The following is a 26,562-nucleotide window of genomic DNA, read 5'->3' on the forward strand; positions in this document are numbered from 1 at the left end:
TTCAAGATGACATGCTAGGATGTGAAGTGCAGTGATTAATTATAAAAACTATCTGTTAGCACCTGGGAATAGCAAATGCTGTAAGTTTTTGTTGCATCACTTTACTTTAATCTGCAACTGACAAGCTTGTATGTGAAGTGTACAGATTAAATAGAAATATTTTAGTACCAGGGAATAGCAGGTGCTGTAAGATTGTTTGCATCCCTTTAATTTATGTTCAAGCTATCATGTTCAAATTTGAAGTGCAGTGAATAATTAGTGCCTCAGTATACCAGCTCCGTATTGTAAGCTTTTATTGCATCATTTAATTACATTCAAGATAACATTCTAGAATGTCAAGTGCAGGGATTAATAAAAAAAATTGTCAGATTGGTCTTTGATCATATTTGCTATGATTAGGCAATTTGAGTAAGTGTTTAAGGCTTACGGCCACACCAGCTTGAGAACGCCCAATCTCATCTGACCTTGGAAGCTAAGCAAGTTTGGGCCTGAATAGTACTGAGGTGGGACCCTACCTAGGAATACCAGGTGCTGTAAGCTTTCCTTGCATCACTTTAATTTACTTTCAAGCTGACATGCTCAAATGTGAAGTGCAGTGATTAATAAAAAAAACTATCTGTTAGCACCTGGGAATAGCAGATGCTGTAAGTTTTTTTTGCATCACTTTCATTTACTCTCCAACTCACATGCCTGAATGTGAAGTGCAGTGATTCCTCAAAAATCTATCTGTTAGCACCTTGGACTACGAGATGCTGTAAGCTTCTCTTGCATCACTTTAATTTACTTTCAAGATGACATGCTAGGATGTGAAGTGCAGTGATTAATTAAAAAAACTATCTGTTAGCACCTGGGAATAGCAGATGCTGTAAGTTTTTGTTGCATCACTTTACTTTAATCTGCAACTGACAAGCTTGTATGTGAAGTGTACAGATTAAATAGAAATATTTTAGTACCAGGGAATAGCAGGTGCTGTAAGATTGTTTGCATCCCTTTAATTTATTTTCAAGCTATCATGTTCAAATTTGAAGTGCAGTGAATAATTAACTCAAACTATCTGTTAGCACCTGGGAATAGCAGATTTTGTAAGTTTTTTTTGCATCACTTTCATTTACTCTCCAACTCACATGCCTGAATGTGAAGTGCAGTGATTCATCAAAAAACTGTCTGTTAGTGCCTCCGTATACAAGATGTTGTAAGCTTTTATTGCATCATTTAATTTACATTCAAGATAACATTCTAGAACGTCAAGTGCAGGGATTAATAAAAAAAATTGTCAGATTGGTCTTTGATCATATTTGCTATGATTAGGCAATTTGAGTAAGCGTTTAAGGCTTACGGCCACACCAGCTTGAGAACGCCCAATCTCATCTGATCTTGGAAGCTAAGCAAGTTTGAGCCTGGATAGTACTGAGGTGGGACCCTACCTAGGAATACCAGGTGCTGTAAGCTTTTCTTGCATCACTTTAATTTACTTTCAAGCTGACATGCTCAAATGTGAAGTGCAGTGATTAATATAAAAAACTATCTGTTAGCACCTGGGAATAGCAGATGCTGTAAGTTTTTTTTGCATCACTTTCATTTACTCTCCAACTCACATGCCTGAATGTGAAGTGCAGTGATTCATCAAAAAACTGTCTGTTAGTGCCTCCGTATACCAGATGTTGTAAGCTTTTATTGCATCATTTAATTTACATTCAAGATAACATTCTAGAATGTCAAGTACAGGGATTAATAAAAAAAATTGTCAGATTGGTCTTTGATCATATTTGCTATGATTAGGCAATTTGAGTAAGTGTTTGAGGCTTACGGCCACACCAGTTTGAGCACGCCCAATCTCATCTGACCTTGGAAGCTAAGCAAGTTTGGGCCTGGATACTACTGAGGTGGGACCTTACCTAGGAATACCAGGTGCTGTAAGCTTTTCTTGCATCACTTTAATTTACTTTCAAGCTGACATGCTCAAATGTGAAGTGCAGTGATTAATAAAAAACTATCTGTTAGCACCTTGGACTACGAGATGCTGTAAGCTTCTCTTGCATCACTTTAATTTACTGTCAAGATGACATGCTAGGATGTGAAATGCAGTGATTAATTAAAAAAACTATCTGTTAGCACCTGGGAATAGCAGATGCTGTAAGTTTTTGTTGCATCACTTTACTTTAATCTGCAACTGACAAGCTTGTATGTGAAGTGTACAGATTAAATAGAAATATTTTAGTACCAGGGAATAGCAGGTGCTGTAAGATTGTTTGCATCCCTTTAATTTATGTTCAAGCTATCATGTTCAAATTTGAAGTGCAGTGAATAATTAGTGCCTCCGTATACCAGCTCCGTATTGTAAGCTTTTATTGCATCATTTAATTACATTCAAGATAACATTCTAGAATGTCAATTGCAGGGATTAATAAAAAAAATTGTCAGATTGGTCTTTGATCATATTTGCTATGATTAGGCAATTTGAGTAAGTGTTTAAGGCTTATGGCCACACCAGCTTGAGAACGCCCAATCTCATCTGACCTTGGAAGCTAAGCAAGTTTGGGCCTGAATAGTACTGAGGTGGGACCCTACCTAGGAATACCAGGTGCTGTAAGCTTTTCTTGCATCACTTTAATTTACTTTCAAGCTGACATGCTCAAATGTGAAGTGCAGTGATTAATAAAAAAAACTATCTGTTAGCACCTGGGAATAGCAGATGCTGTAAGTTTTTTTTGCATCACTTTCATTTACTCTCCAACTCACATGCCTGAATGTGAAGTGCAGTGATTCCTCAAAAATCTATCTGTTAGCACCTTGGACTACGAGATGCTGTAAGCTTCTCTTGCATCACTTTAATTTACTTTCAAGATGACATGCTAGGATGTGAAGTGCAGTGATTAATTAAAAAAACTATCTGTTAGCACCTGGGAATAGCAAATGCTGTAAGTTTTTGTTGCATCACTTTACTTTAATCTGCAACTGACAAGCTTGTATGTGAAGTGTACAGATTAAATAGAAATATTTTAGTACCAGGGAATAGCAGGTGCTGTAAGATTGTATTGCATCCCTTTAATTTATGTTCAAGCTATCATGTTCAAATTTGAAGTGCAGTGAATAATTAACTCAAACTATCTGTTAGCACCTGGGAATAGCAGATGCTGTAAGTTTTTTTTTGCATCACTTTCATTTACTCTCCAACTCACATGCCTGAATGTGAAGTGTAGTGATTCATCAAAAAACTATATGTTAGCACATTGGACTACGAGATGCTGTAAGCTTCTCTTGCATCACTTTAATTTACTGTCAAGATGACATGCTAGGATGTGAAATGCAGTGATTAATTAAAAAAACTATCTGTTAGCACCTGGGAATAGCAGATGCTGTAAGTTTTTGTTGCATCACTTTACTTTAATCTGCAACTGACAAGCTTGTATGTGAAGTGTACAGATTAAATAGAAATATTTTAGTACCAGGGAATAGCAGGTGCTGTAAGATTGTTTGGATCCCTTTAATTTATGTTCAAGCTATCATGTTCAAATTTGAAGTGCAGTGAATAATTAGTGCCTCCGTATACCAGCTCCGTATTGTAAGCTTTTATTGCATCATTTAATTACATTCAAGATAACATTCTAGAATGTCAATTGCAGGGATTAATAAAAAAAATTGTCAGATTGGTCTTTGATCATATTTGCTATGATTAGGCAATTTGAGTAAGTGTTTAAGGCTTATGGCCACACCAGCTTGAGAACGCCCAATCTCATCTGACCTTGGAAGCTAAGCAAGTTTGGGCCTGAATAGTACTGAGGTGGGACCCTACCTAGGAATACCAGGTGCTGTAAGCTTTTCTTGCATCACTTTAATTTACTTTCAAGCTGACATGCTCAAATGTGAAGTGCAGTGATTAATAAAAAAAACTATCTGTTAGCACCTGGGAATAGCAGATGCTGTAAGTTTTTTTTGCATCACTTTCATTTACTCTCCAACTCACATGCCTGAATGTGAAGTGCAGTGATTCCTCAAAAATCTATCTGTTAGCACCTTGGACTACGAGATGCTGTAAGCTTCTCTTGCATCACTTTAATTTACTTTCAAGATGACATGCTAGGATGTGAAGTGCAGTGATTAATTAAAAAAACTATCTGTTAGCACCTGGGAATAGCAAATGCTGTAAGTTTTTGTTGCATCACTTTACTTTAATCTGCAACTGACAAGCTTGTATGTGAAGTGTACAGATTAAATAGAAATATTTTAGTACCAGGGAATAGCAGGTGCTGTAAGATTGTATTGCATCCCTTTAATTTATGTTCAAGCTATAATGTTCAAATTTGAAGTGCAGTGAATAATTAACTCAAACTATCTGTTAGCACCTGGGAATAGCAGATGCTGTAAGTTTTTTTTGCATCACTTTCATTTACTCTCCAACTCACATGCCTGAATGTGAAGTGCAGTGATTCCTCAAAAATCTATCTGTTAGTACCTTGGACTACGAGATGCTGTAAGCTTCTCTTGCATCACTTTAATTTACTTTCAAGATGACATGCTAGGATGTGAAGTGCAGTGATTAATTATAAAAACTATCTGTTAGCACCTGGGAATAGCAAATGCTGTAAGTTTTTGTTGCATCACTTTACTTTAATCTGCAACTGACAAGCTTGTATGTGAAGTGTACAGATTAAATAGAAATATTTTAGTACCAGGGAATAGCAGGTGCTGTAAGATTGTTTGCATCCCTTTAATTTATGTTCAAGCTATCATGTTCAAATTTGAAGTGCAGTGAATAATTAGTGCCTCAGTATACCAGCTCCGTATTGTAAGCTTTTATTGCATCATTTAATTACATTCAAGATAACATTCTAGAATGTCAAGTGCAGGGATTAATAAAAAAAATTGTCAGATTGGTCTTTGATCATATTTGCTATGATTAGGCAATTTGAGTAAGTGTTTAAGGCTTACGGCCACACCAGCTTGAGAACGCCCAATCTCATCTGACCTTGGAAGCTAAGCAAGTTTGGGCCTGAATAGTACTGAGGTGGGACCCTACCTAGGAATACCAGGTGCTGTAAGCTTTCCTTGCATCACTTTAATTTACTTTCAAGCTGACATGCTCAAATGTGAAGTGCAGTGATTAATAAAAAAAACTATCTGTTAGCACCTGGGAATAGCAGATGCTGTAAGTTTTTTTTGCATCACTTTCATTTACTCTCCAACTCACATGCCTGAATGTGAAGTGCAGTGATTCCTCAAAAATCTATCTGTTAGCACCTTGGACTACGAGATGCTGTAAGCTTCTCTTGCATCACTTTAATTTACTGTCAAGATGACATGCTAGGATGTGAAATGCTGTGATTAATTAAAAAAACTATCTGTTAGCACCTGGGAATAGCAGATGCTGTAAGTTTTTGTTGCATCACTTTACTTTAATCTGCAACTGACAAGCTTGTATGTGAAGTGTACAGATTAAATAGAAATATTTTAGTACCAGGGAATAGCAGGTGCTGTAAGATTGTTTGCATCCCTTTAATTTATTTTCAAGCTATCATGTTCAAATTTGAAGTGCAGTGAATAATTAACTCAAACTATCTGTTAGCACCTGGGAATAGCAGATGCTGTAAGTTTTTTTTGCATCACTTTCATTTACTCTCCAACTCACATGCCTGAATGTGAAGTGCAGTGATTCCTCAAAAATCTATCTGTTAGCACCTTGGACTACGAGATGCTGTAAGCTTCTCTTGCATCACTTTAATTTACTTTCAAGATGACATGCTAGGATGTGAAGTGCAGTGATTAATTAAAAAAACTATCTGTTAGCACCTGGGAATAGCAGATGCTGTAAGTTTTTGTTGCATCACTTTACTTTAATCTGCAACTGACAAGCTTGTATGTGAAGTGTACAGATTAAATAGAAATATTTTAGTACCAGGGAATAGCAGGTGCTGTAAGATTGTTTGCATCCCTTTAATTTATGTTCAAGCTATCATGTTCAAATTTGAAGTGCAGTGAATAATTAGTGCCTCCGTATACCAGCTCCGTATTGTAAGCTTTTATTGCATCATTTAATTACATTCAAGATAACATTCTAGAATGTCAAGTGCAGGGATTAATAAAAAAAATTGTCAGATTGGTCTTTGATCATATTTGCTATGATTAGGCAATTTGAGTAAGTGTTTAAGGCTTACGGCCACACCAGCTTGAGAACGCCCAATCTCATCTGACCTTGGAAGCTAAGCAAGTTTGGGCCTGAATAGTACTGAGGTGGGACCCTACCTAGGAATACCAGGTGCTGTAAGCTTTCCTTGCATCACTTTAATTTACTTTCAAGCTGACATGCTCAAATGTGAAGTGCAGTGATTAATAAAAAAAACTATCTGTTAGCACCTGGGAATAGCAGATGCTGTAAGTTTTTTTTGCATCACTTTCATTTACTCTCCAACTCACATGCCTGAATGTGAAGTGCAGTGATTCCTCAAAAATCTATCTGTTAGCACCTTGGACTACGAGATGCTGTAAGCTTCTCTTGCATCACTTTAATTTACTGTCAAGATGACATGCTAGGATGTGAAATGCTGTGATTAATTAAAAAAACTATCTGTTAGCACCTGGGAATAGCAGATGCTGTAAGTTTTTGTTGCATCACTTTACTTTAATCTGCAACTGACAAGCTTGTATGTGAAGTGTACAGATTAAATAGAAATATTTTAGTACCAGGGAATAGCAGGTGCTGTAAGATTGTTTGCATCCCTTTAATTTATTTTCAAGCTATCATGTTCAAATTTGAAGTGCAGTGAATAATTAACTCAAACTATCTGTTAGCACCTGGGAATAGCAGATGCTGTAAGTTTTTTTTGCATCACTTTCATTTACTCTCCAACTCACATGCCTGAATGTGAAGTGCAGTGATTCCTCAAAAATCTATCTGTTAGCACCTTGGACTACGAGATGCTGTAAGCTTCTCTTGCATCACTTTAATTTACTTTCAAGATGACATGCTAGGATGTGAAGTGCAGTGATTAATTAAAAAAACTATCTGTTAGCACCTGGGAATAGCAAATGCTGTAAGTTTTTGTTGCATCACTTTACTTTAATCTGCAACTGACAAGCTTGTATGTGAAGTGTACAGATTAAATAGAAATATTTTAGTACCAGGGAATAGCAGGTGCTGTAAGATTGTTTGCATCCCTTTAATTTATGTTCAAGCTATCATGTTCAAATTTGAAGTGCAGTGAATAATTAGTGCCTCCGTATACCAGCTCCGTATTGTAAGCTTTTATTGCATCATTTAATTACATTCAAGATAACATTCTAGAATGTCAAGTGCAGGGATTAATAAAAAAAATTGTCAGATTGGTCTTTGATCATATTTGCTATGATTAGGCAATTTGAGTAAGTGTTTAAGGCTTACGGCCACACCAGCTTGAGAACGCCCAATCTCATCTGACCTTGGAAGCTAAGCAAGTTTGGGCCTGAATAGTACTGAGGTGGGACCCTACCTAGGAATACCAGGTGCTGTAAGCTTTTCTTGCATCACTTTAATTTACTTTCAAGCTGACATGCTCAAATGTGAAGTGCAGTGATTAATAAAAAAAACTATCTGTTAGCACCTGGGAATAGCAGATGCTGTAAGTTTTTTTTGCATCACTTTCATTTACTCTCCAACTCACATGCCTGAATGTGAAGTGCAGTGATTCCTTAAAAATCTATCTGTTAGCACCTTGGACTACGAGATGCTGTAAGCTTCTCTTGCATCACTTTAATTTACTTTCAAGATGACATGCTAGGATGTGAAGTGCAGTGATTAATTAAAAAAACTATCTGTTAGCACCTGGGAATAGCAGATGCTGTAAGTTTTTGTTGCATCACTTTACTTTAATCTGCAACTGACAAGCTTGTATGTGAAGTGTACAGATTAAATAGAAATATTTTAGTACCAGGGAATAGCAGGTGCTGTAAGATTGTTTGCATCCCTTTAATTTATGTTCAAGCTATCATGTTCAAATTTGAAGTGCAGTGAATAATTAGTGCCTCCGTATACCAGCTCCGTATTGTAAGCTTTTATTGCATCATTTAATTACATTCAAGATAACATTCTAGAATGTCAAGTGCAGGGATTAATAAAAAAAATTGTCAGATTGGTCTTTGATCATATTTGCTATGATTAGGCAATTTGAGTAAGTGTTTAAGGCTTACGGCCACACCAGCTTGAGAACGCCCAATCTCATCTGACCTTGGAAGCTAAGCAAGTTTGGGCCTGAATAGTACTGAGGTGGGACCCTACCTAGGAATACCAGGTGCTGTAAGCTTTTCTTGCATCACTTTAATTTACTTTCAAGCTGACATGCTCAAATGTGAAGTGCAGTGATTAATAAAAAAAACTATCTGTTAGCACCTGGGAATAGCAGATGCTGTAAGTTTTTTTTGCATCACTTTCATTTACTCTCCAACTCACATGCCTGAATGTGAAGTGCAGTGATTCCTCAAAAATCTATCTGTTAGCACCTTGGACTACGAGATGCTGTAAGCTTCTCTTGCATCACTTTAATTTACTTTCAAGATGGCATGCTAGGATGTGAAGTGCAGTGATTAATTAAAAAAACTATCTGTTAGCACCTGGGAATGGCAGATGCTGTAAGTTTTTGTTGCATCACTTTACTTTAATCTGCAACTGACAAGCTTGTATGTGAAGTGTACAGATTAAATAGAAATATTTTAGTACCAGGGAATAGCAGGTGCTGTAAGATTGTTTGCATCCCTTTAATTTATTTTCAAGCTATCATGTTCAAATTTGAAGTGCAGTGAATAATTAACTCAAACTATCTGTTAGCACCTGGGAATAGCAGATGATCTAAGTTTTTTTTGCATCACTTTCATTTACTCTCCAACTCACATGCCTGAATGTGAAGTGCAGTGATTCATCAAAAAACTGTCTGTTAGTGCCTCCGTATACAAGATGTTGTAAGCTTTTATTGCATCATTTAATTTACATTCAAGATAACATTCTAGAACGTCAAGTGCAGGGATTAATAAAAAAAATTGTCAGATTGGTCTTTGATCATATTTGCTATGATTAGGCAATTTGAGTAAGTGTTTAAGGCTTACAGCCACACCAGCTTGAGAACGCCCAATCTCATCTGACCTTGGAAGCTAAGCAAGTTTGGGCCTGAATAGTACTGAGGTGGGACCCTACCTAGGAATACCAGGTGCTGTAAGCTTTTCTTGCATCACTTTAATTTACTTTCAAGCTGACATGCTCAAATGTGAAGTGCAGTGATTAATAAAAAAAACTATCTGTTAGCACCTGGGAATAGCAGATGCTGTAAGTTTTTTTTGCATCACTTTCATTTACTCTCCAACTCACATGCCTGAATGTGAAGTGCAGTGATTCCTCAAAAATCTATCTGTTAGCACCTTGGACTACGAGATGCTGTAAGCTTCTCTTGCATCACTTTAATTTACTTTCAAGATGGCATGCTAGGATGTGAAGTGCAGTGATTAATTAAAAAAACTATCTGTTAGCACCTGGGAATGGCAGATGCTGTAAGTTTTTGTTGCATCACTTTACTTTAATCTGCAACTGACAAGCTTGTATGTGAAGTGTACAGATTAAATAGAAATATTTTAGTACCAGGGAATAGCAGGTGCTGTAAGATTGTTTGCATCCCTTTAATTTATTTTCAAGCTATCATGTTCAAATTTGAAGTGCAGTGAATAATTAACTCAAACTATCTGTTAGCACCTGGGAATAGCAGATGATGTAAGTTTTTTTTGCATCACTTTCATTTACTCTCCAACTCACATGCCTGAATGTGAAGTGCAGTGATTCATCAAAAAACTGTCTGTTAGTGCCTCCGTATACCAGATGTTGTAAGCTTTTATTGCATCATTTAATTTACATTCAAGATAACATTCTAGAATGTCAAGTGCAGGGATTAATAAAAAAAATTGTCAGATTGGTCTTTGATCATATTTGCTATGATTAGGCAATTTGAGTAAGTGTTTAAGGCTTACGGCCACACCAGTTTGAGCAAGCCCAATCTCATCTGACCTTGGAAGCTAAGCAAGTTTGGGCCTGGATACTACTGAGGTGGGACCCTACCTAGGAATACCAGGTGCTGTAAGCTTTTCTTGCATCACTTTAATTTACTTTCAAGCTGACATGCTCAAATGTGAAGTGCAGTGATTAATAAAAAAAACTATCTGTTAGCACCTGGGAATAGCAGATGCTGTAAGTTTTTTTTGCATCACTTTCATTTACTCTCCAACTCACGTGCCTGAATGTGAAGTGCAGTGATTCATTAAAAAACTGTCTGTTAGTTCCTCCGTATACCAGATGTTGTAAGCTTTTATTGCATCATTTAATTTACATTCAAGATAACATTCTAGAATGTCAATTGCAGGGATTAATAAAAAAAATTGTCAGATTGGTCTTTGATCATATTTGCTATGATTAGGCAATTTGAGTAAGTGTTTAAGGCTTACGGCCACACCAGTTTGAGAATTCCCAATCTCATCTGACCTTGGAAGCTAAGCAAGTTTGGGCCTGGATAGTACTGACGTGGGATCCTACCTAGGAATACCAGGTGCTGTAAGCTTTTCTTGCATCACATTAATTTACTTTCAAGCTGACATGCTCAAATGTGAAGTGCAGTGATTAATAAAAAAAACCATCTGTTAGCACCTGGGAATAGCAGATGCTGTAAGTTTTTTTTGCATCACTTTCATTTACTCTCCAACTCACATGCCTGAATGTGAAGTGCAGTGATTCATCAAAAAACTGTCTGTTATTGCCTCCGTATACCAGCTCCGTATTGTAAGCTTTTATTGCATCATTTAATTTACAATCAAGATAACATTCTAGAATGTCAAGTGCAGGGATTAATAAAAAAAATTGTCAGATTGGTCTTTGATCATATTTGCTATGATTAGGCAATTTGTGTAAGTGTTTAAGGCTTACGGCCACACCAGCTTGAGAATGCCCAATCTCCTCTGACCTTGGAAGCTAAGCAAGTTTGGGCCTGGATAGTACTGAGGTGGGACCCTACCTAGGAATACCAGGTGCTGTAAGCTTTTCTTGCATCACTTTAATTTACTTTCAAGCTGACATGCTCAAATGTGAAGTGCAGTGATTAATAAAAAAAACTATCTGTTAGCACCTGGGAATAGCAGATGCTGTAAGTTTTTTTTGCATCACTTTCATTTACTCTCCAACTCACATGCCTGAATGTGAAGTGCAGTGATTCCTCAAAAATCTATCTGTTAGCACCTTGGACTACGAGATGCTGTAAGCTTCTCTTGCATCACTTTAATTTACTTTCAAGATGACATGCTAGGATGTGAAGTGCAGTGATTAATTAAAAAAACTATCTGTTAGCACCTGGGAATAGCAGATGCTGTAAGTTTTTGTTGCATCACTTTACTTTAATCTGCAACTGACAAGCTTGTATGTGAAGTGTACAGATTAAATAGAAATATTTTAGTACCAGGGAATAGCAGGTGCTGTAAGATTGTATTGCATCCCTTTAATTTATGTTCAAGCTATCATGTTCAAATTTGAAGTGCAGTGAATAATTAACTCAAACTATCTGTTAGCACCTGGGAATAGCAGATGATGTAAGTTTTTTTTGCATCACTTTCATTTACTCTCCAACTCACATGCCTGAATGTGAAGTGCAGTGATTCATCAAAAAACTGTCTGTTAGTGCCTCCGTATACAAGATGTTGTAAGCTTTTATTGCATCATTTAATTTACATTCAAGATAACATTCTAGAACGTCAAGTGCAGGGATTAATAAAAAAAATTGTCAGATTGGTCTTTGATCATATTTGCTATGATTAGGCAATTTGTGTCAGTGTTTAAGGCTTACGGCCACACCAGCTTGAGAATGCCCAATCTCCTCTGACCTTGGAAGCTAAGCAAGTTTGGGCCTGGATAGTACTGAGGTGGGACCCTACCTAGGAATACCAGGTGCTGTAAGCTTTTCTTGCATCACTTTAATTTACTTTCAAGCTGACATGCTCAAATGTGAAGTGCAGTGATTAATAAAAAAAACTATCTGTTAGCACCTGGGAATAGCAGATGCTGTAAGTTTTTTTTGCATCACTTTCATTTACTCTCCAACTCACATGCCTGAATGTGAAGTGCAGTGATTCATCAAAAAACTGTCTGTTAGTGCCTCCGTATACCAGATGTTGTAAGCTTTTATTGCATCATTTAATTTACATTCAAGATAACATTCTAGAATGTCAAGTGCAGGGATTAATAAAAAAAATTGTCAGATTGGTCTTTGATCATATTTGCTATGATTAGGCAATTTGAGTAAGTGTTTAAGGCTTACGGCCACACCAGTTTGAGCAAGCCCAATCTCATCTGACCTTGGAAGCTAAGCAAGTTTGGGCCTGGATACTACTGAGGTGGGACCCTACCTAGGAATACCAGGTGCTGTAAGCTTTTCTTGCATCACTTTAATTTACTTTCAAGCTGACATGCTCAAATGTGATGTGCAGTGATTAATAAAAAAAAACTATCTGTTAGCACCTGGGAATAGCATATGCTGTAAGTTTTTTTTGCATCACTTTCATTTACTCTCCAACTCACATGCCTGAATGTGAAGTGCAGTGATTCCTCAAAAATCTATCTGTTAGCACCTTGGACTACGAGATGCTGTAAGCTTCTCTTGCATCCCTTCAATTTACTTTCAAGATGACATGCTAGGATGTGAAGTGCAGTGATTAATTAAAAAAACTATCTGTTAGCACCTGGGAATAGCAAATGCTGTAAGTTTTTGTTGCATCACTTTACTTTAATCTGCAACTGACAAGCTTGTATGTGAAGTGTACAGATTAAATAGAAATATTTTAGTACCAGGGAATAGCAGGTGCTGTAAGATTGTATTGCATCCCTTTAATTTATGTTCAAGCTATCATGTTCAAATTTGAAGTGCAGTGAATAATTAACTCAAACTATCTGTTAGCACCTGGGAATAGCAGATGCTGTAAGTTTTTTTTGCATCACTTTCATTTACTCTCCAACCTACATGCCTGAATGTGAAGTGCAGTGATTCATCAAAAAACTATATGTTAGCACATTGGACTACGAGATGCTGTAAGCTTCTCTTGCATCACTTTAATTTACTGTCAAGATGACATGCTAGGATGTGAAATGCAGTGATTAATTAAAAAAACTATCTGTTAGCACCTGGGAATAGCAGATGCTGTAAGTTTTTGTTGCATCACTTTACTTTAATCTGCAACTGACAAGCTTGTATGTGAAGTGTACAGATTAAATAGAAATATTTTAGTACCAGGGAATAGCAGGTGCTGTAAGATTGTTTGCATCCCTTTAATTTATGTTCAAGCTATCATGTTCAAATTTGAAGTGCAGTGAATAATTAGTGCCTCCGTATACCAGCTCCGTATTGTAAGCTTTTATTGCATCATTTAATTACATTCAAGATAACATTCTAGAATGTCAAGTGCAGGGATTAATAAAAAAATTGTCAGATTGGTCTTTGATCATATTTGCTATGATTAGGCAATTTGAGTAAGTGTTTAAGGCTTACGGCCACACCAGCTTGAGAACGCCCAATCTCATCTGACCTTGGAAGCTAAGCAAGTTTGGGCCTGAATAGTACTGAGGTGGGACCCTACCTAGGAATACCAGGTGCTGTAAGCTTTTCTTGCATCACTTTAATTTACTTTCAAGCTGACATGCTCAAATGTGAAGTGCAGTGATTAATAAAAAAAACTATCTGTTAGCACCTGGGAATAGCAGATGCTGTAAGTTTTTTTTGCATCACTTTCATTTACTCTCCAACTCACATGCCTGAATGTGAAGTGCAGTGATTCCTCAAAAATCTATCTGTTAGCACCTTGGACTACGAGATGCTGTAAGCTTCTCTTGCATCACTTTAATTTACTTTCAAGATGACATGCTAGGATGTGAAGTGCAGTGATTAATTAAAAAAACTATCTGTTAGCACCTGGGAATAGCAGATGCTGTAAGTTTTTGTTGCATCACTTTACTTTAATCTGCAACTGACAAGCTTGTATGTGAAGTGTACAGATTAAATAGAAATATTTTAGTACCAGGGAATAGCAGGTGCTGTAAGATTGTATTGCATCCCTTTAATTTATGTTCAAGCTATCATGTTCAAATTTGAAGTGCAGTGAATAATTAACTCAAACTATCTGTTAGCACCTGGGAATAGCAGATGCTGTAAGTTTTTTTTGCATCACTTTCATTTACTCTCCAACCTACATGCCTGAATGTGAAGTGCAGTGATTCATCAAAAAACTATATGTTAGCACATTGGACTACGAGATGCTGTAAGCTTCTCTTGCATCACTTTAATTTACTGTCAAGATGACATGCTAGGATGTGAAATGCAGTGATTAATTAAAAAAACTATCTGTTAGCACCTGGGAATAGCAGATGCTGTAAGTTTTTGTTGCATCACTTTACTTTAATCTGCAACTGACAAGCTTGTATGTGAAGTGTACAGATTAAATAGAAATATTTTAGTACCAGGGAATAGCAGGTGCTGTAAGATTGTTTGCATCCCTTTAATTTATTTTCAAGCTATCATGTTCAAATTTGAAGTGCAGTGAATAATTAACTCAAACTATCTGTTAGCACCTGGGAATAGCAGATGATGTAAGTTTTTTTTGCATCACTTTCATTTACTCTCCAACTCACATGCCTGAATGTGAAGTGCAGTGATTCATCAAAAAACTGTCTGTTAGTGCCTCCGTATACAAGATGTTGTAAGCTTTTATTGCATCATTTAATTTACATTCAAGATAACATTCTAGAACGTCAAGTGCAGGGATTAATAAAAAAAATTGTCAGATTGGTCTTTGATCATATTTGCTATGATTAGGCAATTTGAGTAAGTGTTTAAGGCTTACAGCCACACCAGCTTGAGAACGCCCAATCTCATCTGACCTTGGAAGCTAAGCAAGTTTGGGCCTGAATAGTACTGAGGTGGGACCCTACCTAGGAATACCAGGTGCTGTAAGCTTTTCTTGCATCACTTTAATTTACTTTCAAGCTGACATGCTCAAATGTGAAGTGCAGTGATTAATAAAAAAAACTATCTGTTAGCACCTGGGAATAGCAGATGCTGTAAGTTTTTTTTGCATCACTTTCATTTACTCTCCAACTCACATGCCTGAATGTGAAGTGCAGTGATTCCTCAAAAATCTATCTGTTAGCACCTTGGACTACGAGATGCTGTAAGCTTCTCTTGCATCACTTTAATTTACTTTCAAGATGGCATGCTAGGATGTGAAGTGCAGTGATTAATTAAAAAAACTATCTGTTAGCACCTGGGAATGGCAGATGCTGTAAGTTTTTGTTGCATCACTTTACTTTAATCTGCAACTGACAAGCTTGTATGTGAAGTGTACAGATTAAATAGAAATATTTTAGTACCAGGGAATAGCAGGTGCTGTAAGATTGTTTGCATCCCTTTAATTTATTTTCAAGCTATCATGTTCAAATTTGAAGTGCAGTGAATAATTAACTCAAACTATCTGTTAGCACCTGGGAATAGCAGATGATGTAAGTTTTTTTTGCATCACTTTAATTTACTCTCCAACTCACATGCCTGAATGTGAAGTGCAGTGATTCATCAAAAAACTGTCTGTTAGTGCCTCCGTATACAAGATGTTGTAAGCTTTTATTGCATCATTTAATTTACATTCAAGATAACATTCTAGAACGTCAAGTGCAGGGATTAATAAAAAAAATTGTCAGATTGGTCTTTGATCATATTTGCTATGATTAGGCAATTTGTGTAAGTGTTTAAGGCTTATGGCCACACCAGCTTGAGAATGCCCAATCTCCTCTGAACTTGGAAGCTAAGCAAGTTTGGGCTTGGATAGTACTGAGGTGGGACCCTACCTAGGAATACCAGGTGCTGTAAGCTTTTCTTGCATCACTTTAATTTACTTTCAAGCTGACATGCTCAAATGTGAAGTGCAGTGATTAATATAAAAAACTATCTGTTAGCACCTGGGAATAGCAGATGCTGTAAGTTTTTTTTGCATCACTTTCATTTACTTTCCAACTCACATGCCTGAATGTGAAGTGCAGTGATTCATCAAAAAACTGTCTGTTAGTGCCTCCGTATACCAGATGTTGTAAGCTTTTATTGCATCATTTAATTTACATTCAAGATAACATTCTAGAATGTCAAGTGCAGGGATTAATAAAAAAAATTGTCAGATTGGTCTTTGATCATATTTGCTATGATTAGGCAATTTGAGTAAGTGTTTAAGGCTTACGGCCACACCAGTTTGAGCAAGCCCAATCTCATCTGACCTTGGAAGCTAAGCAAGTTTGGGCCTGGATACTACTGAGGTGGGACCCTACCTAGGAATACCAGGTGCTGTAAGCTTTTCTTGCATCACTTTAATTTACTTTCAAGCTGACATGCTCAAATGTGAAGTGCAGTGATTAATAAAAAAAACTATCTGTTAGCACCTGGGAATAGCAGATGCTGTAAGTTTTTTTTGCATCACTTTCATTTACTCTCCAACTCACGTGCCTGAATGTGAAGTGCAGTGATTCATTAAAAAACTGTCTGTTAGTTCCTCCGTATACCAGATGTTGTAAGCTTTTATTGCATCATTTAATTTACATTCAAGATAACATTCTAGAATGTCAATTGCAGGGATTAATAAAAAAAATTGTCAGATTGGTCTTTGATCATATTTGCTATGATTAGGCAATTTGAGTAAGTGTTTAAGGCTTACGGCCACACCAGTTTGAGAATTCCCAATCTCATCTGACCTTGGAAGCTAAGCAAGTTTGGGCCTGGATAGTACTGACGTGGGATCCTACCTAGGAATACCAGGTGCTGTAAGCTTTTCTTGCATCACATTAATTTACTTTCAAGCTGACATGCTCAAATGTGAAGTGCAGTGATTAATAAAAAAAACCATCTGTTAGCACCTTGGACTACGAGATGCTGTAAGCTTCTCTTGAATCACTTTAATTTACTGTCAAGATGACATGCTAGGATGTGAAATGCAGTGATTAATTAAAAAAACTATCTGTTAGCACCTGGGAATAGCAGATGCTGTAAGTTTTTGTTGCATCACTTTACTTTAATCTGCAACTGACAAGCTTGTATGTGAAGTGTACAGATTAAATAGAAATATTTTAGTACCAGGGAATAGCAGGTGCTGTAAGATTGTATTGCATCCCTTTAATTTATGTTCAAGCTATCATGTTCAAATTTGAAGTGCAGTGAATAATTAACTCAAACTATCTGTTAGCACCTGGGAATAGCAGATGCTGTAAGTTTTTTTTGCATCACTTTCATTTACTCTCCAACCTACATGCCTGAATGTGAAGTGCAGTGATTCATCAAAAAACTATATGTTAGCACATTGGACTACGAGATGCTGTAAGCTTCTCTTGCATCACTTTAATTTACTGTCAAGATGACATGCTAGGATGTGAAATGCAGTGATTAATTAAAAAAACTATCTGTTAGCACCTGGGAATAGCAGATGCTGTAAGTTTTTGTTGCATCACTTTACTTTAATCTGCAACTGACAAGCTTGTATGTGAAGTGTACAGATTAAATAGAAATATTTTAGTACCAGGGAATAGCAGGTGCTGTAAGATTGTTTGCATCCCTTTAATTTATTTTCAAGCTATCATGTTCAAATTTGAAGTGCAGTGAATAATTAACTCAAACTATCTGTTAGCACCTGGGAATAGCAGATGATGTAAGTTTTTTTTGCATCACTTTCATTTACTCTCCAACTCACATGCCTGAATGTGAAGTGCAGTGATTCATCAAAAAACTGTCTGTTAGTGCCTCCGTATACAAGATGTTGTAAGCTTTTATTGCATCATTTAATTTACATTCAAGATAACATTCTAGAACGTCAAGTGCAGGGATTAATAAAAAAAATTGTCAGATTGGTCTTTGATCATATTTGCTATGATTAGGCAATTTGAGTAAGTGTTTAAGGCTTACAGCCACACCAGCTTGAGAACGCCCAATCTCATCTGACCTTGGAAGCTAAGCAAGTTTGGGCCTGAATAGTACTGAGGTGGGACCCTACCTAGGAATACCAGGTGCTGTAAGCTTTTCTTGCATCACTTTAATTTACTTTCAAGCTGACATGCTCAAATGTGAAGTGCAGTGATTAATAAAAAAAACTATCTGTTAGCACCTGGGAATAGCAGATGCTGTAAGTTTTTTTTGCATCACTTTCATTTACTCTCCAACTCACATGCCTGAATGTGAAGTGCAGTGATTCCTCAAAAATCTATCTGTTAGCACCTTGGACTACGAGATGCTGTAAGCTTCTCTTGCATCACTTTAATTTACTTTCAAGATGGCATGCTAGGATGTGAAGTGCAGTGATTAATTAAAAAAACTATCTGTTAGCACCTGGGAATGGCAGATGCTGTAAGTTTTTGTTGCATCACTTTACTTTAATCTGCAACTGACAAGCTTGTATGTGAAGTGTACAGATTAAATAGAAATATTTTAGTACCAGGGAATAGCAGGTGCTGTAAGATTGTTTGCATCCCTTTAATTTATTTTCAAGCTATCATGTTCAAATTTGAAGTGCAGTGAATAATTAACTCAAACTATCTGTTAGCACCTGGGAATAGCAGATGATGTAAGTTTTTTTTGCATCACTTTAATTTACTCTCCAACTCACATGCCTGAATGTGAAGTGCAGTGATTCATCAAAAAACTGTCTGTTAGTGCCTCCGTATACAAGATGTTGTAAGCTTTTATTGCATCATTTAATTTACATTCAAGATAACATTCTAGAACGTCAAGTGCAGGGATTAATAAAAAAAATTGTCAGATTGGTCTTTGATCATATTTGCTATGATTAGGCAATTTGTGTAAGTGTTTAAGGCTTATGGCCACACCAGCTTGAGAATGCCCAATCTCCTCTGAACTTGGAAGCTAAGCAAGTTTGGGCCTGGATAGTACTGAGGTGGGACCCTACCTAGGAATACCAGGTGCTGTAAGCTTTTCTTGCATCACTTTAATTTACTTTCAAGCTGACATGCTCAAATGTGAAGTGCAGTGATTAATATAAAAAACTATCTGTTAGCACCTGGGAATAGCAGATGCTGTAAGTTTTTTTTGCATCACTTTCATTTACTTTCCAACTCACATGCCTGAATGTGAAGTGCAGTGATTCATCAAAAAACTGTCTGTTAGTGCCTCCGTATACCAGATGTTGTAAGCTTTTATTGCATCATTTAATTTACATTCAAGATAACATTCTAGAATGTCAAGTGCAGGGATTAATAAAAAAAATTGTCAGATTGGTCTTTGATCATATTTGCTATGATTAGGCAATTTGAGTAAGTGTTTAAGGCTTACGGCCACACCAGTTTGAGCAAGCCCAATCTCATCTGACCTTGGAAGCTAAGCAAGTTTGGGCCTGGATACTACTGAGGTGGGACCCTACCTAGGAATACCAGGTGCTGTAAGCTTTTCTTGCATCACTTTAATTTACTTTCAAGCTGACATGCTCAAATGTGAAGTGCAGTGATTAATAAAAAAAACTATCTGTTAGCACCTGGGAATAGCAGATGCTGTAAGTTTTTTTTGCATCACTTTCATTTACTCTCCAACTCACGTGCCTGAATGTGAAGTGCAGTGATTCATTAAAAAACTGTCTGTTAGTTCCTCCGTATACCAGATGTTGTAAGCTTTTATTGCATCATTTAATTTACATTCAAGATAACATTCTAGAATGTCAATTGCAGGGATTAATAAAAAAAATTGTCAGATTGGTCTTTGATCATATTTGCTATGATTAGGCAATTTGAGTAAGTGTTTAAGGCTTACGGCCACACCAGTTTGAGAATTCCCAATCTCATCTGACCTTGGAAGCTAAGCAAGTTTGGGCCTGGATAGTACTGACGTGGGATCCTACCTAGGAATACCAGGTGCTGTAAGCTTTTCTTGCATCACATTAATTTACTTTCAAGCTGACATGCTCAAATGTGAAGTGCAGTGATTAATAAAAAAAACCATCTGTTAGCACCTGGGAATAGCAGATGCTGTAAGTTTTTTTTGCATCACTTTCATTTACTCTCCAACTCACATGCCTGAATGTGAAGTGCAGTGATTCATCAAAAAACTGTCTGTTATTGCCTCCGTATACCAGCTCCGTATTGTAAGCTTTTATTGCATCATTTAATTTACAATCAAGATAACATTCTAGAATGTCAAGTGCAGGGATTAATAAAAAAAATTGTCAGATTGGTCTTTGATCATATTTGCTATGATTAGGCAATTTGTGTAAGTGTTTAAGGCTTACGGCCACACCAGCTTGAGAATGCCCAATCTCCTCTGACCTTGGAAGCTAAGCAAGTTTGGGCCTGGATAGTACTGAGGTGGGACCCTACCTAGGAATACCAGGTGCTGTAAGCTTTTCTTGCATCACTTTAATTTACTTTCAAGCTGACATGCTCAAATGTGAAGTGCAGTGATTAATAAAAAAAACTATCTGTTAGCACCTGGGAATAGCAGATGCTGTAAGTTTTTTTTGCATCACTTTCATTTACTCTCCAACTCACATGCCTGAATGTGAAGTGCAGTGATTCCTCAAAAATCTATCTGTTAGCACCTTGGACTACGAGATGCTGTAAGCTTCTCTTGCATCACTTTAATTTACTTTCAAGATGACATGCTAGGATGTGAAGTGCAGTGATTAATTAAAAAAACTATCTGTTAGCACCTGGGAATAGCAGATGCTGTAAGTTTTTGTTGCATCACTTTACTTTAATCTGCAACTGACAAGCTTGTATGTGAAGTGTACAGATTAAATAGAAATATTTTAGTACCAGGGAATAGCAGGTGCTGTAAGATTGTATTGCATCCCTTTAATTTATGTTCAAGCTATCATGTTCAAATTTGAAGTGCAGTGAATAATTAACTCAAACTATCTGTTAGCACCTGGGAATAGCAGATGATGTAAGTTTTTTTTGCATCACTTTCATTTACTCTCCAACTCACATGCCTGAATGTGAAGTGCAGTGATTCATCAAAAAACTGTCTGTTAGTGCCTCCGTATACAAGATGTTGTAAGCTTTTATTGCATCATTTAATTTACATTCAAGATAACATTCTAGAACGTCAAGTGCAGGGATTAATAAAAAAAATTGTCAGATTGGTCTTTGATCATATTTGCTATGATTAGGCAATTTGTGTAAGTGTTTAAGGCTTACGGCCACACCAGCTTGAGAATGCCCAATCTCCTCTGACCTTGGAAGCTAAGCAAGTTTGGGCCTGGATAGTACTGAGGTGGGACCCTACCTAGGAATACCAGGTGCTGTAAGCTTTTCTTGCATCACTTTAATTTACTTTCAAGCTGACATGCTCAAATGTGAAGTGCAGTGATTAATAAAAAAAACTATCTGTTAGCACCTGGGAATAGCAGATGCTGTAAGTTTTTTTTGCATCACTTTCATTTACTCTCCAACTCACATGCCTGAATGTGAAGTGCAGTGATTCATCAAAAAACTGTCTGTTAGTGCCTCCGTATACCAGATGTTGTAAGCTTTTATTGCATCATTTAATTTACATTCAAGATAACATTCTAGAATGTCAAGTGCAGGGATTAATAAAAAAAATTGTCAGATTGGTCTTTGATCATATTTGCTATGATTAGGCAATTTGAGTAAGTGTTTAAGGCTTACGGCCACACCAGTTTGAGCAAGCCCAATCTCATCTGACCTTGGAAGCTAAGCAAGTTTGGGCCTGGATACTACTGAGGTGGGACCCTACCTAGGAATACCAGGTGCTGTAAGCTTTTCTTGCATCACTTTAATTTACTTTCAAGCTGACATGCTCAAATGTGATGTGCAGTGATTAATAAAAAAAAACTATCTGTTAGCACCTGGGAATAGCAGATGCTGTAAGTTTTTTTTGCATCACTTTCATTTACTCTCCAACTCACATGCCTGAATGTGAAGTGCAGTGATTCCTCAAAAATCTATCTGTTAGCACCTTGGACTACGAGATGCTGTAAGCTTCTCTTGCATCCCTTCAATTTACTTTCAAGATGACATGCTAGGATGTGAAGTGCAGTGATTAATTAAAAAAACTATCTGTTAGCACCTGGGAATAGCAAATGCTGTAAGTTTTTGTTGCATCACTTTACTTTAATCTGCAACTGACAAGCTTGTATGTGAAGTGTACAGATTAAATAGAAATATTTTAGTACCAGGGAATAGCAGGTGCTGTAAGATTGTATTGCATCCCTTTAATTTATGTTCAAGCTATCATGTTCAAATTTGAAGTGCAGTGAATAATTAACTCAAACTATCTGTTAGCACCTGGGAATAGCAGATGCTGTAAGTTTTTTTTGCATCACTTTCATTTACTCTCCAACCTACATGCCTGAATGTGAAGTGCAGTGATTCATCAAAAAACTATATGTTAGCACATTGGACTACGAGATGCTGTAAGCTTCTCTTGCATCACTTTAATTTACTGTCAAGATGACATGCTAGGATGTGAAATGCAGTGATTAATTAAAAAAACTATCTGTTAGCACCTGGGAATAGCAGATGCTGTAAGTTTTTGTTGCATCACTTTACTTTAATCTGCAACTGACAAGCTTGTATGTGAAGTGTACAGATTAAATAGAAATATTTTAGTACCAGGGAATAGCAGGTGCTGTAAGATTGTTTGCATCCCTTTAATTTATGTTCAAGCTATCATGTTCAAATTTGAAGTGCAGTGAATAATTAGTGCCTCCGTATACCAGCTCCGTATTGTAAGCTTTTATTGCATCATTTAATTACATTCAAGATAACATTCTAGAATGTCAAGTGCAGGGATTAATAAAAAAATTGTCAGATTGGTCTTTGATCATATTTGCTATGATTAGGCAATTTGAGTAAGTGTTTAAGGCTTACGGCCACACCAGCTTGAGAACGCCCAATCTCATCTGACCTTGGAAGCTAAGCAAGTTTGGGCCTGAATAGTACTGAGGTGGGACCCTACCTAGGAATACCAGGTGCTGTAAGCTTTTCTTGCATCACTTTAATTTACTTTCAAGCTGACATGCTCAAATGTGAAGTGCAGTGATTAATAAAAAAAACTATCTGTTAGCACCTGGGAATAGCAGATGCTGTAAGTTTTTTTTGCATCACTTTCATTTACTCTCCAACTCACATGCCTGAATGTGAAGTGCAGTGATTCATCAAAAAACTGTCTGTTAGTGCCTCCGTATACCAGATGTTGTAAGCTTTTATTGCATCATTTAATTTACATTCAAGATAACATTCTAGAATGTCAAGTGCAGGGATTAATAAAAAAAATTGTCAGATTGGTCTTTGATCATATTTGCTATGATTAGGCAATTTGAGTAAGTGTTTAAGGCTTACGGCCACACCAGTTTGAGCAAGCCCAATCTCATCTGACCTTGGAAGCTAAGCAAGTTTGGGCCTGGATACTACTGAGGTGGGACCCTACCTAGGAATACCAGGTGCTGTAAGCTTTTCTTGCATCACTTTAATTTACTTTCAAGCTGACATGCTCAAATGTGATGTGCAGTGATTAATAAAAAAAAACTATCTGTTAGCACCTGGGAATAGCAGATGCTGTAAGTTTTTTTTGCATCACTTTCATTTACTCTCCAACTCACATGCCTGAATGTGAAGTGCAGTGATTCCTCAAAAATCTATCTGTTAGCACCTTGGACTACGAGATGCTGTAAGCTTCTCTTGCATCCCTTCAATTTACTTTCAAGATGACATGCTAGGATGTGAAGTGCAGTGATTAATTAAAAAAACTATCTGTTAGCACCTGGGAATAGCAAATGCTGTAAGTTTTTGTTGCATCACTTTACTTTAATCTGCAACTGACAAGCTTGTATGTGAAGTGTACAGATTAAATAGAAATATTTTAGTACCAGGGAATAGCAGGTGCTGTAAGATTGTATTGCATCCCTTTAATTTATGTTCAAGCTATCATGTTCAAATTTGAAGTGCAGTGAATAATTAACTCAAACTATCTGTTAGCACCTGGGAATAGCAGATGCTGTAAGTTTTTTTTGCATCACTTTCATTTACTCTCCAACCTACATGCCTGAATGTGAAGTGCAGTGATTCATCAAAAAACTATATGTTAGCACATTGGACTACGAGATGCTGTAAGCTTCTCTTGCATCACTTTAATTTACTGTCAAGATGACATGCTAGGATGTGAAATGCAGTGATTAATTAAAAAAACTATCTGTTAGCACCTGGGAATAGCAGATGCTGTAAGTTTTTGTTGCATCACTTTACTTTAATCTGCAACTGACAAGCTTGTATGTGAAGTGTACAGATTAAATAGAAATATTTTAGTACCAGGGAATAGCAGGTGCTGTAAGATTGTTTGCATCCCTTTAATTTATGTTCAAGCTATCATGTTCAAATTTGAAGTGCAGTGAATAATTAGTGCCTCCGTATACCAGCTCCGTATTGTAAGCTTTTATTGCATCATTTAATTACATTCAAGATAACATTCTAGAATGTCAAGTGCAGGGATTAATAAAAAAATTGTCAGATTGGTCTTTGATCATATTTGCTATGATTAGGCAATTTGAGTAAGTGTTTAAGGCTTACGGCCACACCAGCTTGAGAACGCCCAATCTCATCTGACCTTGGAAGCTAAGCAAGTTTGGGCCTGAATAGTACTGAGGTGGGACCCTACCTAGGAATACCAGGTGCTGTAAGCTTTTCTTGCATCACTTTAATTTACTTTCAAGCTGACATGCTCAAATGTGAAGTGCAGTGATTAATAAAAAAAACTATCTGTTAGCACCTGGGAATAGCAGATGCTGTAAGTTTTTTTTGCATCACTTTCATTTACTCTCCAACTCACATGCCTGAATGTGAAGTGCAGTGATTCCTCAAAAATCTATCTGTTAGCACCTTGGACTACGAGATGCTGTAAGCTTCTCTTGCATCACTTTAATTTACTTTCAAGATGACATGCTAGGATGTGAAGTGCAGTGATTAATTAAAAAAACTATCTGTTAGCACCTGGGAATAGCAGATGCTGTAAGTTTTTGTTGCATCACTTTACTTTAATCTGCAACTGACAAGCTTGTATGTGAAGTGTACAGATTAAATAGAAATATTTTAGTACCAGGGAATAGCAGGTGCTGTAAGATTGTATTGCATCCCTTTAATTTATGTTCAAGCTATCATGTTCAAATTTGAAGTGCAGTGAATAATTAACTCAAACTATCTGTTAGCACCTGGGAATAGCAGATGCTGTAAGTTTTTTTTGCATCACTTTCATTTACTCTCCAACCTACATGCCTGAATGTGAAGTGCAGTGATTCATCAAAAAACTATATGTTAGCACATTGGACTACGAGATGCTGTAAGCTTCTCTTGCATCACTTTAATTTACTGTCAAGATGACATGCTAGGATGTGAAATGCAGTGATTAATTAAAAAAACTATCTGTTAGCACCTGGGAATAGCAGATGCTGTAAGTTTTTGTTGCATCACTTTACTTTAATCTGCAACTGACAAGCTTGTATGTGAAGTGTACAGATTAAATAGAAATATTTTAGTACCAGGGAATAGCAGGTGCTGTAAGATTGTTTGCATCCCTTTAATTTATGTTCAAGCTATCATGTTCAAATTTGAAGTGCAGTGAATAATTAGTGCCTCAGTATACCAGCTCCGTATTGTAAGCTTTTATTGCATCATTTAATTACATTCAAGATAACATTCTAGAATGTCAAGTGCAGGGATTAATAAAAAAAATTGTCAGATTGGTCTTTGATCATATTTGCTATGATTAGGCAATTTGAGTAAGTGTTTAAGGCTTACGGCCACACCAGCTTGAGAACGCCCAATCTCATCTGACCTTGGAAGCTAAGCAAGTTTGGGCCTGAATAGTACTGAGGTGGGACCCTACCTAGGAATACCAGGTGCTGTAAGCTTTTCTTGCATCACTTTAATTTACTTTCAAGCTGACATGCTCAAATGTGAAGTGCAGTGATTAATAAAAAAAACTATCTGTTAGCACCTGGGAATAGCAGATGCTGTAAGTTTTTTTTGCATCACTTTCATTTACTCTCCAACTCACATGCCTGAATGTGAAGTGCAGTGATTCCTCAAAAATCTATCTGTTAGCACCTTGGACTACGAGATGCTGTAAGCTTCTCTTGCATCACTTTAATTTACTTTCAAGATGACATGCTAGGATGTGAAGTGCAGTGATTAATTAAAAAAACTATCTGTTAGCACCTGGGAATAGCAAATGCTGTAAGTTTTTGTTGCATCACTTTACTTTAATCTGCAACTGACAAGCTTGTATGTGAAGTGTACAGATTAAATAGAAATATTTTAGTACCAGGGAATAGCAGGTGCTGTAAGATTGTATTGCATCCCTTTAATTTATGTTCAAGCTATCATGTTCAAATTTGAAGTGCAGTGAATAATTAACTCAAACTATCTGTTAGCACCTGGGAATAGCAGATGCTGTAAGTTTTTTTTGCATCACTTTCATTTACTCTCCAACCTACATGCCTGAATGTGAAGTGCAGTGATTCATCAAAAAACTATATGTTAGC

At 36.7% G+C, this 26,562-nt stretch overlaps 31 pseudogenes; all 31 read left to right on the forward strand.

Annotated features, from left to right (window-relative positions):
• Positions 1-421: 421 nt before the first annotated feature.
• On the forward strand, positions 422-540 carry LOC145646172 (5S ribosomal RNA; annotated as a pseudogene).
• Positions 541-1,330: 790 nt separating this feature from the next.
• Positions 1,331-1,449, forward strand: LOC145648262 (5S ribosomal RNA; annotated as a pseudogene).
• A 352-nt stretch (positions 1,450-1,801) lies between these two features.
• Positions 1,802-1,920, forward strand: LOC145650676 (5S ribosomal RNA; annotated as a pseudogene).
• A 554-nt stretch (positions 1,921-2,474) lies between these two features.
• LOC145647495 (5S ribosomal RNA) lies at positions 2,475-2,593 on the forward strand (annotated as a pseudogene).
• A 1,106-nt stretch (positions 2,594-3,699) lies between these two features.
• On the forward strand, positions 3,700-3,818 carry LOC145647496 (5S ribosomal RNA; annotated as a pseudogene).
• A 1,105-nt stretch (positions 3,819-4,923) lies between these two features.
• Positions 4,924-5,042, forward strand: LOC145646184 (5S ribosomal RNA; annotated as a pseudogene).
• A 1,104-nt stretch (positions 5,043-6,146) lies between these two features.
• Positions 6,147-6,265, forward strand: LOC145646195 (5S ribosomal RNA; annotated as a pseudogene).
• A 1,104-nt stretch (positions 6,266-7,369) lies between these two features.
• LOC145646207 (5S ribosomal RNA) lies at positions 7,370-7,488 on the forward strand (annotated as a pseudogene).
• Positions 7,489-8,154: 666 nt separating this feature from the next.
• Positions 8,155-8,273, forward strand: LOC145646218 (5S ribosomal RNA; annotated as a pseudogene).
• Positions 8,274-9,063: 790 nt separating this feature from the next.
• On the forward strand, positions 9,064-9,182 carry LOC145647014 (5S ribosomal RNA; annotated as a pseudogene).
• A 790-nt stretch (positions 9,183-9,972) lies between these two features.
• Positions 9,973-10,091, forward strand: LOC145643597 (5S ribosomal RNA; annotated as a pseudogene).
• A 352-nt stretch (positions 10,092-10,443) lies between these two features.
• On the forward strand, positions 10,444-10,562 carry LOC145649592 (5S ribosomal RNA; annotated as a pseudogene).
• A 356-nt stretch (positions 10,563-10,918) lies between these two features.
• LOC145649170 (5S ribosomal RNA) lies at positions 10,919-11,037 on the forward strand (annotated as a pseudogene).
• Positions 11,038-11,828: 791 nt separating this feature from the next.
• LOC145649171 (5S ribosomal RNA) lies at positions 11,829-11,947 on the forward strand (annotated as a pseudogene).
• Positions 11,948-12,299: 352 nt separating this feature from the next.
• LOC145643598 (5S ribosomal RNA) lies at positions 12,300-12,418 on the forward strand (annotated as a pseudogene).
• A 1,105-nt stretch (positions 12,419-13,523) lies between these two features.
• LOC145646229 (5S ribosomal RNA) lies at positions 13,524-13,642 on the forward strand (annotated as a pseudogene).
• Positions 13,643-14,871: 1,229 nt separating this feature from the next.
• Positions 14,872-14,990, forward strand: LOC145647015 (5S ribosomal RNA; annotated as a pseudogene).
• A 790-nt stretch (positions 14,991-15,780) lies between these two features.
• On the forward strand, positions 15,781-15,899 carry LOC145649713 (5S ribosomal RNA; annotated as a pseudogene).
• Positions 15,900-16,251: 352 nt separating this feature from the next.
• Positions 16,252-16,370, forward strand: LOC145643599 (5S ribosomal RNA; annotated as a pseudogene).
• A 352-nt stretch (positions 16,371-16,722) lies between these two features.
• Positions 16,723-16,841, forward strand: LOC145649594 (5S ribosomal RNA; annotated as a pseudogene).
• A 1,119-nt stretch (positions 16,842-17,960) lies between these two features.
• On the forward strand, positions 17,961-18,079 carry LOC145647016 (5S ribosomal RNA; annotated as a pseudogene).
• Positions 18,080-18,869: 790 nt separating this feature from the next.
• Positions 18,870-18,988, forward strand: LOC145648783 (5S ribosomal RNA; annotated as a pseudogene).
• Positions 18,989-19,340: 352 nt separating this feature from the next.
• Positions 19,341-19,459, forward strand: LOC145643600 (5S ribosomal RNA; annotated as a pseudogene).
• A 352-nt stretch (positions 19,460-19,811) lies between these two features.
• Positions 19,812-19,930, forward strand: LOC145649595 (5S ribosomal RNA; annotated as a pseudogene).
• A 356-nt stretch (positions 19,931-20,286) lies between these two features.
• Positions 20,287-20,405, forward strand: LOC145649172 (5S ribosomal RNA; annotated as a pseudogene).
• Positions 20,406-21,196: 791 nt separating this feature from the next.
• On the forward strand, positions 21,197-21,315 carry LOC145649173 (5S ribosomal RNA; annotated as a pseudogene).
• Positions 21,316-21,667: 352 nt separating this feature from the next.
• On the forward strand, positions 21,668-21,786 carry LOC145643601 (5S ribosomal RNA; annotated as a pseudogene).
• A 1,105-nt stretch (positions 21,787-22,891) lies between these two features.
• Positions 22,892-23,010, forward strand: LOC145646240 (5S ribosomal RNA; annotated as a pseudogene).
• A 352-nt stretch (positions 23,011-23,362) lies between these two features.
• Positions 23,363-23,481, forward strand: LOC145643602 (5S ribosomal RNA; annotated as a pseudogene).
• Positions 23,482-24,586: 1,105 nt separating this feature from the next.
• Positions 24,587-24,705, forward strand: LOC145646245 (5S ribosomal RNA; annotated as a pseudogene).
• A 1,105-nt stretch (positions 24,706-25,810) lies between these two features.
• Positions 25,811-25,929, forward strand: LOC145646246 (5S ribosomal RNA; annotated as a pseudogene).
• The last annotated feature ends 633 nt before the right edge of the window (positions 25,930-26,562 follow it).

The sequence above is a fragment of the Electrophorus electricus genome, chromosome 13 (assembly GCF_041902795.1).
Source record: "Electrophorus electricus isolate QZ-2024a chromosome 13, ASM4190279v1, whole genome shotgun sequence".
NCBI lineage: Eukaryota > Metazoa > Chordata > Actinopteri > Gymnotiformes > Gymnotidae > Electrophorus > Electrophorus electricus.